A 14,652-nucleotide genomic window follows, 5' to 3' on the forward strand; every position below is an offset into this window, starting at 1 on the left:
TTGCACGAGCAGCTAGGAAACACACTACAGGTTACTACGGTCTGGGTGAAATTTACTCCTGTATAGTTGGCCAGTACAAGGTCTATGTGCCATTTAAGCTACACAGGCATAAGTGGGAAGTAAATGGTGCCTTAGACTTCATGCTGGTCTTTTGCACAGGGGTGAATTTCATCCTTTGTTAATGAGTAAACAGCCATGATGAAAAAATAAAACTATTTATATTTTCAAAATAAAAAACTGGGACACTTGTGTAGACATTATTTTTAGGGCTGCAACATAGCCATTCAAAAGATAAAAGTACACAGTGGGTAAAAATGTGGCTGCGTTGAAGTCAATGGCAAAACTCCCACTGTCCTAAAGGGTGAAACCCTGGCCCCCTTTATTTTGAAAATGTGTGCTGGTGTCATACTGCCAGCTTCTGAGACAGCAGCGACACATGCATGTTACTCAGAGTGGAGGATTTTCTTGCAGCTATTTCGGGTTTTGAATGAGCTGATCATGTATTACTGAATAAGCATGTTGAACACTCACTCCGAGTTAAAGAACAGCTTCAAGGATGGCCACTCTCGTTTGAGTTTTCGTTTTAAACTCCAAATGTTGTAAAGCACACAACCACTTGTTCCCTTGAACTGTTTGTTTCTAGTAAACACAGAGCAAATTCCACTCTTTAGCTCTTAAACAGACAAACATGTGAACTGATGCAATAAAAAACTGGTACTGTCTGGTGAAATCAGGACATGGAGTCACCTTACAGATGATGCATCAGTACATATACTTTGTTCATTTATTCTGACCACCTCAGGTTAGCTTTCACTATGTATAATAGCACTTCAGAAGCTAGTACTCTCTTAAATAACCAGTAGTGTATTTTGTAAAAGTAACTTTTGGTGCAGTAGCAGGGTCTACACAGACCTATTAATGTGCAGCATGGTGGCGTGCTTTAGAAATTACATCCCTGTCATGTGCATTACCCCACCATGTAGACATGTCACCGGTAACATGCTTTATCAGCGCCACACTCATTTGCTGCATCTTCGTTGAGTAGTGGATTGAGAACGAGCAGTTGCAAGTATGAGCAGGTTTGCCTATGAACCAAGTGTTAATTTGTGAGGTATTGCTGGATCTAGGCTTGGTTTGGAAACATCTGGTTTTGAATACACATTCCTCTGCACGTCTTGCCTACAGAATTGCTAGGTTCAATTAGGAAAAGTCTTTAGATCGTGACACAAATGGAACTTCTGAACTGACCCTTTGTGATACCTTAGCCATATCACTAATGTCCAACCAATACAGGGCTCAGAGTATCCTCTTTGAGTTAAATCTTCAAGTTCTTCGTCAAAACGCCCACTGAGTTTTGCCAACGGGCCAAACAAACATGCAGTTCATGTCCCCAAAGAGGTCCCTCTAACCTATGGGTGGCTGCTAACTGAAGCAGTGCAAAGGGGCTATAGCAGAATGGAGAATTGGGCCCTAAGCCCAGACTGTCAAAGGTACTCCCAATGGGAGTTCCACGTCTAAACACCTTTGAGGATCTAGGCCTACTGCTCAACTCCGGCAGCAGCTGCTGGTGCATATGCCACTGAGCCCTCACCATCACCCACGTGGATAATGGCTTAAAGCTACAGTCTGAACTTATAATGAGCACTGAAATAGTTACACTATGAAACTAATGGAATGATATTTAAAATGCCAATGGCACTGTCAAATTGGGGCAGTAGTGCTTGTTTACAGTACCAGCTGAGTGTATTATTTCAGGGCAATTTTCTGTTTCTTTCCTCACCAGTCCATGCATGTGATCAATTTATGGTTTAAAAGGCTTTCTCTCATACACACACACACCCATATATGTTTTCCACTGAAGTCTGTGCTTTTTCCTAGACCCACCCAAATTCCAGTACATAACTCACTTGTGTGCCAAGTTTTCATACTCTCCATGCAATGAATGGAAAAAATGCCTTCCCCCCCCCACTTCTGCACATTTCTGGGGAGAGGAAGGAAAGGCCTCCAGAAGAATTTGGTTATACCTGTTGTTTCAGAGCAGAAACATGAGAGGTCCACTGTTAATGAGAACATTCTAGTGCTGCCTGTGGAAGGAAGTTTATGGTGTTGGAATCCCAGACTATTTGATTGTGTTTTCAAGCCATAAATATAGAGTGCTACAGAGATTTATTTTAAAAATAATTATAAAGTGAAAATAATATAAACTACTAGATTGTGTGGCTCCCTGCTCTGTTTATACAAAGTATTCCAGTTACACTCTTGAATGCATTGATGTTTTATGAGGGAGGGTAAACAAAAATCAAAGTTCAATGGGGAGAAATATTAGGGAGCTTTATAAGGAAATGGTAGCTTGCAGCTGTAACCTCAGAGCCTCCCTTTAATCCAATATGGCAGGGGATTAGAAAGGGTTTGTGAAAGGTGCTGGACTGACAGCATTGCCGTCCTCTCCTTATCCACAGTGCAGAAAGAAGAAAGGCTGCAGCACTGTGGGCTTCCCCACACTGCCACAATTGCTGCTCTAGAGGGAACCACTTTTAGAGCTGAAGGGGTCCACTGGCTGCACTCCTCTTCGAGCCCCACACTATCTCCAAAATTAACTGGAATACCTGTAGTGTTCTGAAAGGCCTGATTCTGTTACCTTTACTCACACTGCATAGTGGCCCCACTGAAGCCAGTGTCCCAGTTCATCCCCATGGTGGTAAGGCCCTCAGGACAGGCTCTGGGGGAGGAAATCTCTGCAAGCATTTCCTCATGGAGGGTGAGGGGGGTGTCAACTTCCCTCCAACCCAAACCTGATGATTCCCAGGCTATCTGCTGGAGGTCAGGGCCATCCACACAGAGCTCCTGGGCAGTATGGCTTCATTGGATTGGGCTGCAGTGGCCACTGGGATCCCATATGGTGTGGTGCTTTGTGGAAAAGATAATACAGCCTCAGGCTTCTTATTTTCCAGGTAAACTCCAGGGGAATGGAAGGGAATGTGTATGTCCCCTTGGTCCTTTGCCCATTTTCCCACTGCAGTCTCTGCCCCCTCCCACAGCAGAGACACCCCCACCTCCCCAGACCTTCAGAGAGATCATCATGGATTCCAGAAAGGGAAAGTGCGCTGTGGGTACGTGCAGATAGGGAAAGGGACTGTGAGCACCCCTTCTGCATGGGTCATCTCAGGGGCACTCTCTGAGCCAATGGAACTATTTGTGGAACAAGTTACTATTCATCCTAGGTAAAGGCAGCAGAATCCATGCCTAAGCTCTTTATTTGGGGGGATAACTTTGTGGTATTGAGCCCTAATTTATTTTCTCTTCACTTTATGGTTCCTTAGGAAACCCTTGTAAAACCTGTGCTATGCTGCCCTGCAACATACTTCAGAGAACAATGGTACATTCCCAACAAGATAAATACCAACCTGTTTTTCAAAGTCAGCATATCTATAACTTCACTAAAGGGAGGTTGTATTGCTTGTTTATTTACACTCCATCTTATCTTTATTATTGTTTCTTTTATGATCCTGTCTCAGCTCAAAAGTTCAATGATCTTATGTACTAGGGAACTTGAGAAAGTCTAGCTTTGATCACTGAAGAATTAAACTGGATATTTCTTTCATGTTCTGTTGAGACATAGGTTTGTTCTTTTTTCAGAGCTCCCCAAATTTATTCTTAAAACTCTACAAAATTCAACAACTTGAGTAATTATATTAAATTATTTTTGTCTTAACTTTTCCAGATGCCAAGGTCAGAAGTTACACTTTGATGTTTTCCAAGTCATCTGCTTTACCAGAATAGCAAATATGACCCTTCCCCAACTACCTTATTATGTCACTACTAAGTGTTTGGTTGACAAGGATAACTTATCAGGCTTTTGATGGCTTCATAATGTGTATCACAGAAGAGAACAGAGAAACATTTAAATTTAAACATGAGAGCTGGTTGGAAAGTGGGCGGTTTTTCTGCTGAAAATTTCAATGAAAACAAATTATAACTTTTCAGATAAAAATTGAAAACTAAACTATGCGACCGAAAACCAAAATATTTCTAGTCAGAAATGCTACTGCAGTGACTCAGAGGAGTTGTAGTTTGAATGCCTGATGTTTCTATTCTCTTGTATAGGCCAGGCTCTTTGGTCTCCCTTCTTGGAGAGGGGAAGTAGTGCATCATAGGAGTCCTGGTCCATAGAGAAGAATGGGGTCATGAGAAAACCAAACCACATCCTCGCCATGAGACACACAGCAGCATTTCCTGAATCAAAATGTTTCAGATTTCAACTGAAAACATTTTGGTTTTCAGGTGTCTTTTTGGATGAAAAATGTAAATTTTCCATCAAAATCAGACACTTTTAATGAAACATTTTGTTTAATTGAAATCCCAATTTTTTTGATCAGCCCTAGTAAACAGCCATATGTAGTCTCATTGACTGATAATCCTATATAAAGGTAGCTCTTATTCTGTCATCAATTGTTAAAGAGAAGTGAATCTAACAAGGAGTTCTGAAGCTTGAGTTGAGAGGTACTGTAGGCTAAAATACTACATACTATTACAAATCAATAAATGTAAGGAAATCTTTTCTTGTTTTTACTACATAGCACACTATGAGTCACCTACTCTTGGTGATAGATAATAAAAAAAATAACTAAAAAAGATCCATGAGCATTAATTTGCAGTAGTGTATTTCAGTGGAATCTGTTTGTAACCACAGTGGTGGATTAAAGACGGATCCAGTCCTCACACTTCAAAGAGGCACAGAGCACTGTGTTTCCATTATGGATTATGCAAATGATACAACATTCTGTCATCTTTGATGCAAATATAACATCAATCCAGAGGCCTTTATTTGTCCCTGTGTTAGCAAAGTGGCACCCCTGGGAAACCCATGATTTACAAAAAGAACATTTTCTGTGAGATACAGCATCCTTTGCTTCATTCATTAAATGAGTAAAACTCCTCCCTTTCTGTTGGCAGCTAGACACTACAATATAGCCAAAATCCATCCCTTCCTCTGTGAACCCACTGCCAAACTCTGGTTCATTAGCTAGGTGTTTTCTAACTTGCCTACTGCAACCATGTGTTCTTGGCCCTTCTCCTCTACCTTATGGCCTAGCCATCCAAAGTGCTCCTGCAACGATAATTTTTCTTTCCCATTATTCTGACCATGACTTCCTCTTTCTCAGTGCTTGCACAGCCTTCCCTTCCATTACTGCACAAAAGCATAGCTTGCCTTCAAAGTTTCCCATAACTCTGCCTTCATCCACTCCTACCTGGCCTCCCACTTCTTCTGATTCACTTCTGACTGCTCCTTTTGTCTCCTTTGCTGATATATCATCCTGAGATTTCTCTCCTACCACTCCATGTGCCTGGAACAGCCTCCCAATTAACATATGTCAAATCCCATCTCTGGCTGCTGTCAGAACAACTTCCCAAAACACATCTGGTTTGATGGAAGTATTCCAGCTATAGTATGCCACCCTATGTTTGCCTACAGAGTACCTGTATCTCTTGTTTGTGCTGTATCATACTCCACTTGTGCTGTTAGATCTGAAGTTCTTCAGGGCAGGGATTCTGGTCTTTGACTTCAGCACTGTATAAATAATACATTCAAATTATGGACCACATTCAGAGCTGATGTAGATTACAAGTGGCTTAGTAGCTTGGAGGTATGTGTATTGCTCATGAAGACAAAGGACCTAGAAATTCCATAGAAGCCCCATCAGGTGGATAGAGATAGGGCTCCTATAGGACGTCAGCCTAGATCATCTAAAAGTTTCTTCTGGCCTTCACATCTATGAGTTTAAGTTATGTATGTGTAAATTATGCACAGAAGAGGCAGAATAGAAGGGCGTAACAGGAAAACAACTAACTGAAAATATAAGATAAGGTGTGGGGATGTATCTTATGCTTTTCCTGCCCCAGTTCACCCCCTCTTCCATCTCCTCTCCATGTAAACTGTACCACCTTAGACTCTCTTGTACTGACTTACTGATGCGTAACTTACATCACTGGAAAGAATGCAAAAAAAAGCAAACCAGTGTTGGCATTAAGACAGAGTAACAGACAGCAAGACCTGCCTGAATAATTCAGATGGACTTTCAGGACCAAAGAGTCATAGAAATAAGGGATGAAAAAGACCCGTTAAACCATCTAGCTCCATCCCCTACCGAAGTATGGTCTCACAAATCTAATGCTGTATAGGACTCGCAGCTCTCTAATCCATGATGAGATCTAGGGCTTGGCTACACTTGCAAGTTAGAGAGCATTAAAGCAGCCTCAGGTGCCCTAACTCCTGACGCATCCACAGTGGCAAGGCATGTAGAGCGCCCGGACTCTGCAGCTGGAGCACTCCTGGTAATTCACCTCCACGAGAAGCATAACTCTTGCTGCGCCCCTGCTGAAATGCTCAGGTGTCAGTGTGAACAAGCTGTTGCATTACTGCGCTGTGATTGGCCTCCGGAAATTCCCCATAATCCCCTGAAGTCAAGGGTTCACTCTTCTCATTGTTTTGGAATCGGCTGTAGGAATGCGGATATCCCCTTTCAAAGCTCTGTTTCTGAGCATGCTTATCTGCTCTGGGACAAAGTAACCATTAGTGTGGAATGCTGTTGCTGTGAGTGTGTGTGAGAGAGAGAGGTAGGGGGAGGGGAGTCTGCTGCTGTCTGAACTTACAAGACAGCATGCTGACACACTCTCAGCACCCCAAACACACTGTCTCTCCCTCCACATACACACAACACACTCCCTGTCACACTCCACACCCCCATTTGAAAAGCATGTTGAAGCCACTTGCACGCTGGGATAGCTACCACAATGCACTGCTCTCTGTGGCATTGCAAAAGCTGCTAATGTGGCCACGCCAGTGCGCTTGAATCTGACAGTGTGAACACATGGCAGAGTTTTCCCTGCTGCGCTCTCTGAAGGCTGGTTTAACTCCCAGCTCTTTACATCTGCAAGTGTAGCCATGCCCCTAGATGAATCTACTTTTAAGGTGAGTGCACAACTGTTGAAAGACTGTACTCAGAGAGTAGTAATCAATGGTTTGCTGTCAAACTGGGAAAGTGTATCGAGTGGGGTCCAGCAGGGGAGAGTCTTGGGTCTAACACTACTCAATATTTTCATTAATGACTTGGATAATGGAGTGCAGAGTAGGCTTACAAAATTTGCAGATGACAGCAAGCTGGGAGGGGTTGCAAGCGCTTTGGAGGATGGAATTAGAATTCAAAGTGACCTTGATAAACTGGAGAATTGGTCTGAAATCAACAAAATGAAATTCAATAAAGACAAGTAGAAAGTATTGCACTTAGGAGGCAAAAATCAAGTGCATCACTACAACAATTGGGAATAACGGGTAGGTGGTAGTACTGCTGTAAAGGATCTCGGAGTTATAGTGGATCACAAATTGAATCTGAGTCAACAATATGATGTAGTTGCAAAAAAGGCTTATATGCTGGGGTGTATTAACAGGCGGGTTGTATGTAAGACACAGGAGGTAATTGTTCGGTTCTACTTGCACTGGTGAGGCCTCAGCTGGAGTGCTGTGTCCAGTTCTGGGCACCACACTTTAGGAAAGATGTGGACAAAATGGAGAGAGTCCAGAGAAGAGCAACTAAATTGATGAAAGTTTAAAAAAAACCTGATTATGAGGAAGGGTAAAAAAAACTGGGCACGTTTTATCTTGAGAAAAGAAGGGTGGGAGCTAATAGTCTTCAAATATGTTAAGAGCTGTTATAAAAGGACTGTGATCAATTTTTTCTCTGTGTCCACTGAAGATAGGACACGAAGTAATGGGCTTAATCTTCAGCAAGGGAGATTTAGGTTAGGTATTAGGAAAAACTTTCTCAATATGAGGATAGTTAAGCTCTGGAAGAGGCTTCCAACGTAGATTGTGGAATCCCCATCCCTGGAAGTTTTTAAAGACAGGTTGGACAAATACCTGTCAGGGATGGTCTACATTTACTTTGCCCTCCTTCTGCACAGAGCAGGTGGACTTAATGACTTCTCAAGGTCCCTTCCAGACCTCATTTCTATGATTCTACATGTATGCAACTCCAAAAATGGTATTGCCTGTTTTTAGTAGCACATTTCATTGCAAACTCATCCAATTCCCTGTCCATTATCAGCCCTACCTGTTTTGTAACATCACTTTGATCTCCCAAAATGATATTTGTTTCTTAATTCTACCATTGTTTCTTAGTGACATTTGCATTCACTGAAAATTAGCCAATAACCAATAAGAAAAAGAGACAAAATTAGAGCCCAGCACTGTCACCACAAGCCTCTGACAGATGCTGCTCTGCATTGTCTGTCTTTGCCTTTCATCTTAACATTTTCAAAGTTACTGATCACCCACAAGTCCCATTGATTTCAACCTTATTTCTGGATGCTCAGCAGATTCTGAAAATCAGGTCCATCGTTTTCTAAGGCTGAGAAACAGCAGTTTGTCTGTTGTTCAAGCCTTTTTTATATATTCCCATGTTAACATTCCAGCTCTGACAGTCTGTGTTTTTAAGCAATGTACTTTAACTGATGTTTTCAGAGGTTATTGCCCTCTGTGGCACTTTCACCCTTGAACAGTGAAAGTTACTGTAACAGCTTAAAATGATTAACTAGTTTCATAAGACTGACTAATGTATCTAGAAGTAAATGGTTTGTTTTGTTTTTTTGTTTTGTTTTCTAGCCATTACTCAGAAGCTTTCCAAGAGAAATGTGTTCTTTAAAATCTACAGAGAACCACTCTTAAAACTGTAAGTCTACAAAATCGTGACTACACTCAGCAAAAACAAAACTCCGTTACAGGATACTAGGAGGATATATCATTGGGACTGCTCGATTGAACTGTTTTCTGCACTCCACTAAAGGACAAACACAGACAAATGGCATCAGGGTAGTATTTCCGGTTCTCCATCACACGGGAGCACTGAATATGATGTTGCAAAATTAATGCAAACGTTATTTTGAAGCCTTGAAAGTCAAGTCACAACTTGTCTATTTTATATTGGAAAGAAATAAATCAAGACCAAAGGGCAAATTTTCTGTTTCAGAAAATCCAATTTTACCCTGCAGTACATTCTTCAATTGCAACAACACTCCTGAAAAGGGATGAACTCAAAGGGCCACATACCCTCCGAATCCTGTAGTGGCGCTCACACTATTGTGTATGGAAGATGCACAAGGGAAGAGAAGTATGTAGCTTTAAGTATGTTGGTAGAGCTAATTCAAGAAAAGCAAGGATATGAAGAAAAATAAGACAAACTATTGGGGGGTGGGGAAAGTAAGCATAATAAGCACAACTGCACTATTGTGTTTGCCTTTTAATTTATCTGAAGTTGAGTTTAGTGCTCATGAATTCTATCCAAGGGATCTCAGTGGAGGCAAAGGGCCTGATTCTCACTTGCACCAAGATCTCTTTACACCACTCGGGCAGTGTGAAGGGACCTTGATGGGAATGAAAAAAATCAGGCTAAAGAAACTTGTTTATCCGTAGTGTACTGATAACAATGGCAGTGCACGTTTTCCCTCACTGTCTGCTCTATGTTCTTCCACTTTTACTGGTGAAGCAGCACTTCACATGCTGTGCCATTTCAGTCTTTGACTCTCTTGTGAGACTGCCAAAGAGGACCAGTGTGGTGGTAGTGGTTTTTATGAGGTAACATCAGTATACCAGGAACTGGGCTGAGGCCAAGGACATGTTCCAGATGGGCCACTAAACAGCTGCCAGATGTTAAATCAAAAGTTTCCTGATCAAATACTAATTTCTTGAATCACCCAATCCCCTGTATTCACTCAATTTACTGCATGAAACGTTATGCAAATGGTGCCGCAGTTAATTTCTTCCTAAGAAAATGAATGAGAATTACACATGTCCTAGAACATCTATGCATCACCACACATACACCAGGGCCAGGGCCTTATTTATATGAGGGACAATCTGACTCACATTTCCACGAAAATAACAGAAATCACATTGGCTTTTCTTCCATTATTTCTTCCATATTTTTTTCCTACACTGGCTGCTTTTGTAGTTTTGTGGCATGCTTTTTTTTGGGGGGGGTGGCAGATTGTTAATAGATTTAGCATCTGGGAAGTTAGGGCAGATGCTTTTGTGGATGGCTGCAGGTGGCTAAGGCAACAGGGAAGTAAGGACTGTTTGCTGGGGCTAGAGAATGACAGTGGATTCACCAGCCGAGAGGAAGAGTGAAGATGCTGGGAGTGGGAGCAGGCAGTGGTGCATTATAATCAGAGCTTGTCAGAAAATTGAGGGGAGGGTTCATGGAAAACATCAACAAAAACAAATACAATTTAGTTTTCATTGAAATTTTCCACAGAAAATGTCAACTTATTGACCCCTCCCACCCAAAAGAAACAAAAAACCCAACCAGTTTTGACAAGAAAACAGTTTTGATGAAAAATGTTCAACCAACAATATCCATTGCTCTGCCATGACTACATTTGCCTTTATCTCCCATAATCAATTAATCTTGACGTGGTGAATTATGCCTTCGAGAGAACCTTAACTATTGTCCACAAAGTTATCTATTAACAACAGAGCTGGTCGAAAGATTCGAAAATTTATTTTTTATGAGATTGTCCGATTTTGTGACGGAAAAAGGGGAGAAAGTTTCATGAAATATTTGTGATTTTTTCCCATGTTTTTTCCATCAGCTTACTCTAATCCACTTTTAAGTCAGAAAAGCAACACATACAGCATTTTTAACGGCATGCATTGAATGAAATGGGTTGTGTTGTACATTGGTCCATTACAAATTACCCTCATTATTTCAACAGATAATCTTTTTATTAAATATCCTTAATAAAAAGTTAAGTTCAGATTAAAAAAAGTGTAGATGAAAATAGGACTTGAGAAACTGGATGTTTTGTAAAAGCTCTGCTCTAGGAATTATTTCGGGGAATTTCTATGTCTTGTGCTATACAGGAGGTCAGACTAGATGATCACAATGGTCCCTTCTGGCCTCGAAATCTATGAAACTAGAGAAGAGGAACAAGCTGTGATTTAATCTAGTATGAAGCACTTGAGTTGAAGCTGTGGAAACAAATTGAATCTAACCAGGTCAGACTAGTGTGCCACTGCTGATCAAAACTTACTGTGCTTTATCACTTTTGATTTATAAAGGAAGTTTAAAGCCGCCTAGCCAAAGCTCTGTCTACCTTTTACACTTATTTAAAAACACCAGGCATGCAGCAAGTCCAGCTGCCAATCCTCGCTACATAACAAAAGTATACCAGCCAAGCTTTACAAAAAACAAAACAGGTGAAATATCTCACCCTTCTCAGCTGCTAATCCTCAGGTGTCCCCCATCCCTCCCTAAAAGCCAGAGGGAGAAAAGAACTTTGTAGCATGTCCTGAAGGTCAACAAATTGGGCTATTTTGAACCAAGTGGGGAGCAAATTCCTAAGTTAAGGAACCCTCCAGGAAAGTAACACACCAGCAACTCCTTTGCTCCAGCTTGAACAACTCTGCAGGTTTCAGCTGCAGCAGCTGTGGCACAGGCAAAGGAGGGGGGAGGTGTCTCTCAAGTAGGCATCTCCTAAGCCAGTTAGAGCTGCATAGGCCAAAATTAACATCTGCTCCACAAAGAAATCCAAAGGATGCCAGTGTAGTTCCCAGAGCACCAGTGTAATATGGCATCCCATGGTGAAATGCACAGGGAGGCAAAAGATATTCTTAAGACTTGGTGACTTTACAATCACAGAATTTCCATAGTATCACACAGGTGGGAGGATGGGCTTTACCTCATCACTCAGTCTGGTGGGCCCTGGAACATCTCAGGTTATCATCTTGCAGAACTCAGTAAATCCGAGTGGAGCACCTGCCCCTTCATGGTACTCCCTGGCCTCAGCCTACCCCACAGCAGCATTGCTCCACTCCACACCTGAGGTGTAATCATGGTCCCACTGAAATCAATGGGAGTTTTGCCATTGATTTCCTGGAGTCAGGATTTCACCGCTGAACCATAACTACTCTCCCTGAGGTGGGCAAAAATGAACAGAGCTGAGTTTTTCAGAAACTAACTCTGACCCGGCAATTGCACAAGAGTTTCCATTGGCCACTGAGGGGATGATGATATGTAGAGCCACCCTTTCTAGTTTTGCTCCCTTTCGACCTGGCTGTGTCCTCCAACTTAGTGAGCCTCAAAATATGTGCTGTCCATACAATGGACTTTCACATGTTCCTGGGCAAGGAACGATGCTGCTGATATTCCTTCCCCCTCCCATATGAAGAATTTATCAGTGGTTTGGGCTGTTATGCATTGCATTGAATCCCATGCATGTCTAGATACCGAGACAATGATTTGGCCTTTCACTTTAAACACATATGCAAGAGTTATAAGAGTGCTGTCTTTTTCAATTGTGCCATTTACTCCGATAGTGCACACTCTTGTCTTAGTTCCAAGCCTTTTAACATATTAGTAGCATAGATATACAGAGTGCTGAGGTGATCCCGGAGTTGGTAGTAACTCATTCAAGTAACTCATGAATGCTCTTTCATGCCAGTGAGTTAGGGACATCACAGCTGGAAGGCAGCTTTCAAATACTTGACATTTAATGGATTCAACTCAGTTTAGAGATTTTGAATTTAACTGTTTGAGGGTCCAGTCAATGTTTTCCCCAATTACATGTATATTTTTACAGGCAATAAGATAAAGATTGCCTGACCGCAACCCCCCGCCAAATTAAATACAAACCCATCAACTCACAATTCACTCCAGTTTTTCTAGAAGCTAAAGAATCCAAGTTTATTTCAAAATGTCCTGAAGTTCAGTGTGCAAAACGATTAAGTTTGTTTTTTTGGTCTCTACCTGTACCCAAAGAATACAGCTGGTCTCTGCTAGTTGTGTGTGTCAGGAGAGAGAATAGGGGTCAGAACATTTTTTGTAAAATCTGTGCAAACCCAAATTTCAGCTCCAATCAGTACTACAAGCTGATGACTTGGTTGTTTTTTTCTTTGCATGAGCAACCGGGGTAAAAAGCACTATTTGTTTTCACTTGAAAGGCTATCGAAAGTAACGGGACTGAAGTGTTGAAAGTCATCTGTTGCTGTTTTTGTCTCTAGTCCATGCCTAATTTACCCACATGGAATTCTTTTGGAAGTTTTGGTCTCCTCAATGCTCCAATTTGCAAAAGTGATGCCAGTTTGTAATATACGACCAACTGCACAAAGTTATATTTTGAGCCTTTCTTCCCCACATAAGCTGGTTACCAGAGAGTGCAGAGAGCCCAGAGCAACATTTTACAACAGAGAAAAATAAAGGCATTTCTGTAGCGGCTCTCTATTTTGAAAATGCCCCTGCTACCTCCCTGCTTTGAAAGAAGAAATCATGAGTGATGATATCAAATCAGAATTAAAAAACAAAATATGTTGAGGTTTAAGGTGGGCACTCAGATACTAAGATGAAGAGGACTCTAGAAATGCCTATAAATATAAGCAAAGTGAAGTGGAGAAACAATGTTAAGTTATAAAGATAATATAATTCTCCATGGTTCATGTAGAAAAGCTAGTTTTGTTGCATTTTCATAACCTACATAACATGGAAAAAGTAATGTAACTATAAATATGTTCAAAGCATACATTATACAGGAAAAATAATAGTGGGAAGGTACAAAGCTAAACAGAAGTAATAGGGAATTTGCAGCTCAGATCTAAGATTCTGATTGCTGACAGTAAGTCATACTTGTTATACAGTTAAGGAAGAAATATAAAGACACCATCCAGGAGCTGGGGGAAAGTGCATAATGTTCTCCAAGTCAGAATTGTTTACATTCCTTATACCTACCACAGAAAACTTACAAATCCTTTCTTATCCAGATACGCACCAGAGATTTTAAAATGTTTCGGTCTAGTTTCCCACTGTGGAAACTAAAACTGATTTTTCCACTGAAAAAGGAGAAATAACTGACTGAAAATTAGCAAAAGCAGATTTTTAACAGAACAAAAAATCATTAAAAATGTCTTCAGAAAAACACCATAACAGGAAAAGTCTTGCAAAGATAACTATTATCCCCTAACAGACCAAAATATCCCCCCCACACACATTGTAAACATAATGTTTGGAATACTGCATCAATAGGTAGAATAAAACATGACAACTTTTGCTGCACCATCACTAAACTGCTATGTAGTTCTAGTTTTCACATGCAGGCATGATCTAATAAGCAGATTTTCTTTTGCAGATAGTTTCTGGAACCATACATTATTAAAATAGTTAAAATAGGACGAGAATGGACTCATTAAGCTTTACCTGAAACACAAAGTTTTTAAACCTCTCTTAAGCATGTATGCAATTTTTTTTAAACCAATTACTTCTTACCTGTGAAAGATCAATGTTCAGATTCCTTACTAGATGTTATCGTCATGACAGGTCAAATAACTGTTTATAAAAGAATGAGTATCCTTTAGGTACAGCACGTATGTATGTTTTAAACACTCCCCCTCTATCCCCCTAAAAAGTCTTCCTTAATTCACTGTCAGTCAAAAACAAGTTGGTAAGAGTCTGAGTTGGAATTACCTGAAGGAGGAAACCGGAGAGAGAGGGAAAGGAATCTGAGAGGAGATTCAGTGATGTCAGCAGTATGTCTTAAGGAAATCTAGAGCTGAGCCCAGCAAACTTTATAACTACAATAGCACTCAACACCCAGTTACGTGGTAAGCAA

General features: G+C 41.0%; 1 protein-coding gene across 1 annotated transcript in view; it reads right to left on the reverse strand.

The window, feature by feature from the left end:
* KCNJ15 (potassium voltage-gated channel subfamily J member 15) overlaps positions 1 to 14,325 on the reverse strand; it is a 33,746-nt gene extending 19,421 nt beyond the window's left edge. Inside the window, exon 1 of the mRNA XM_026650867.1 lies at positions 14,310 to 14,325. The gene's annotated coding sequence lies outside the window, so the exon portion shown is untranslated. The remainder of the gene's footprint in view (positions 1 to 14,309) is intronic.
* Between the last annotated feature and the right edge of the window lie 327 nt (positions 14,326 to 14,652).

The sequence above is a fragment of the Terrapene carolina genome, unplaced genomic scaffold (genome assembly GCF_002925995.2).
Source record: "Terrapene carolina triunguis isolate 2854851 unplaced genomic scaffold, T_m_triunguis-2.0 Scaffold30, whole genome shotgun sequence".
Taxonomy (NCBI): domain Eukaryota; kingdom Metazoa; phylum Chordata; order Testudines; family Emydidae; genus Terrapene; species Terrapene triunguis.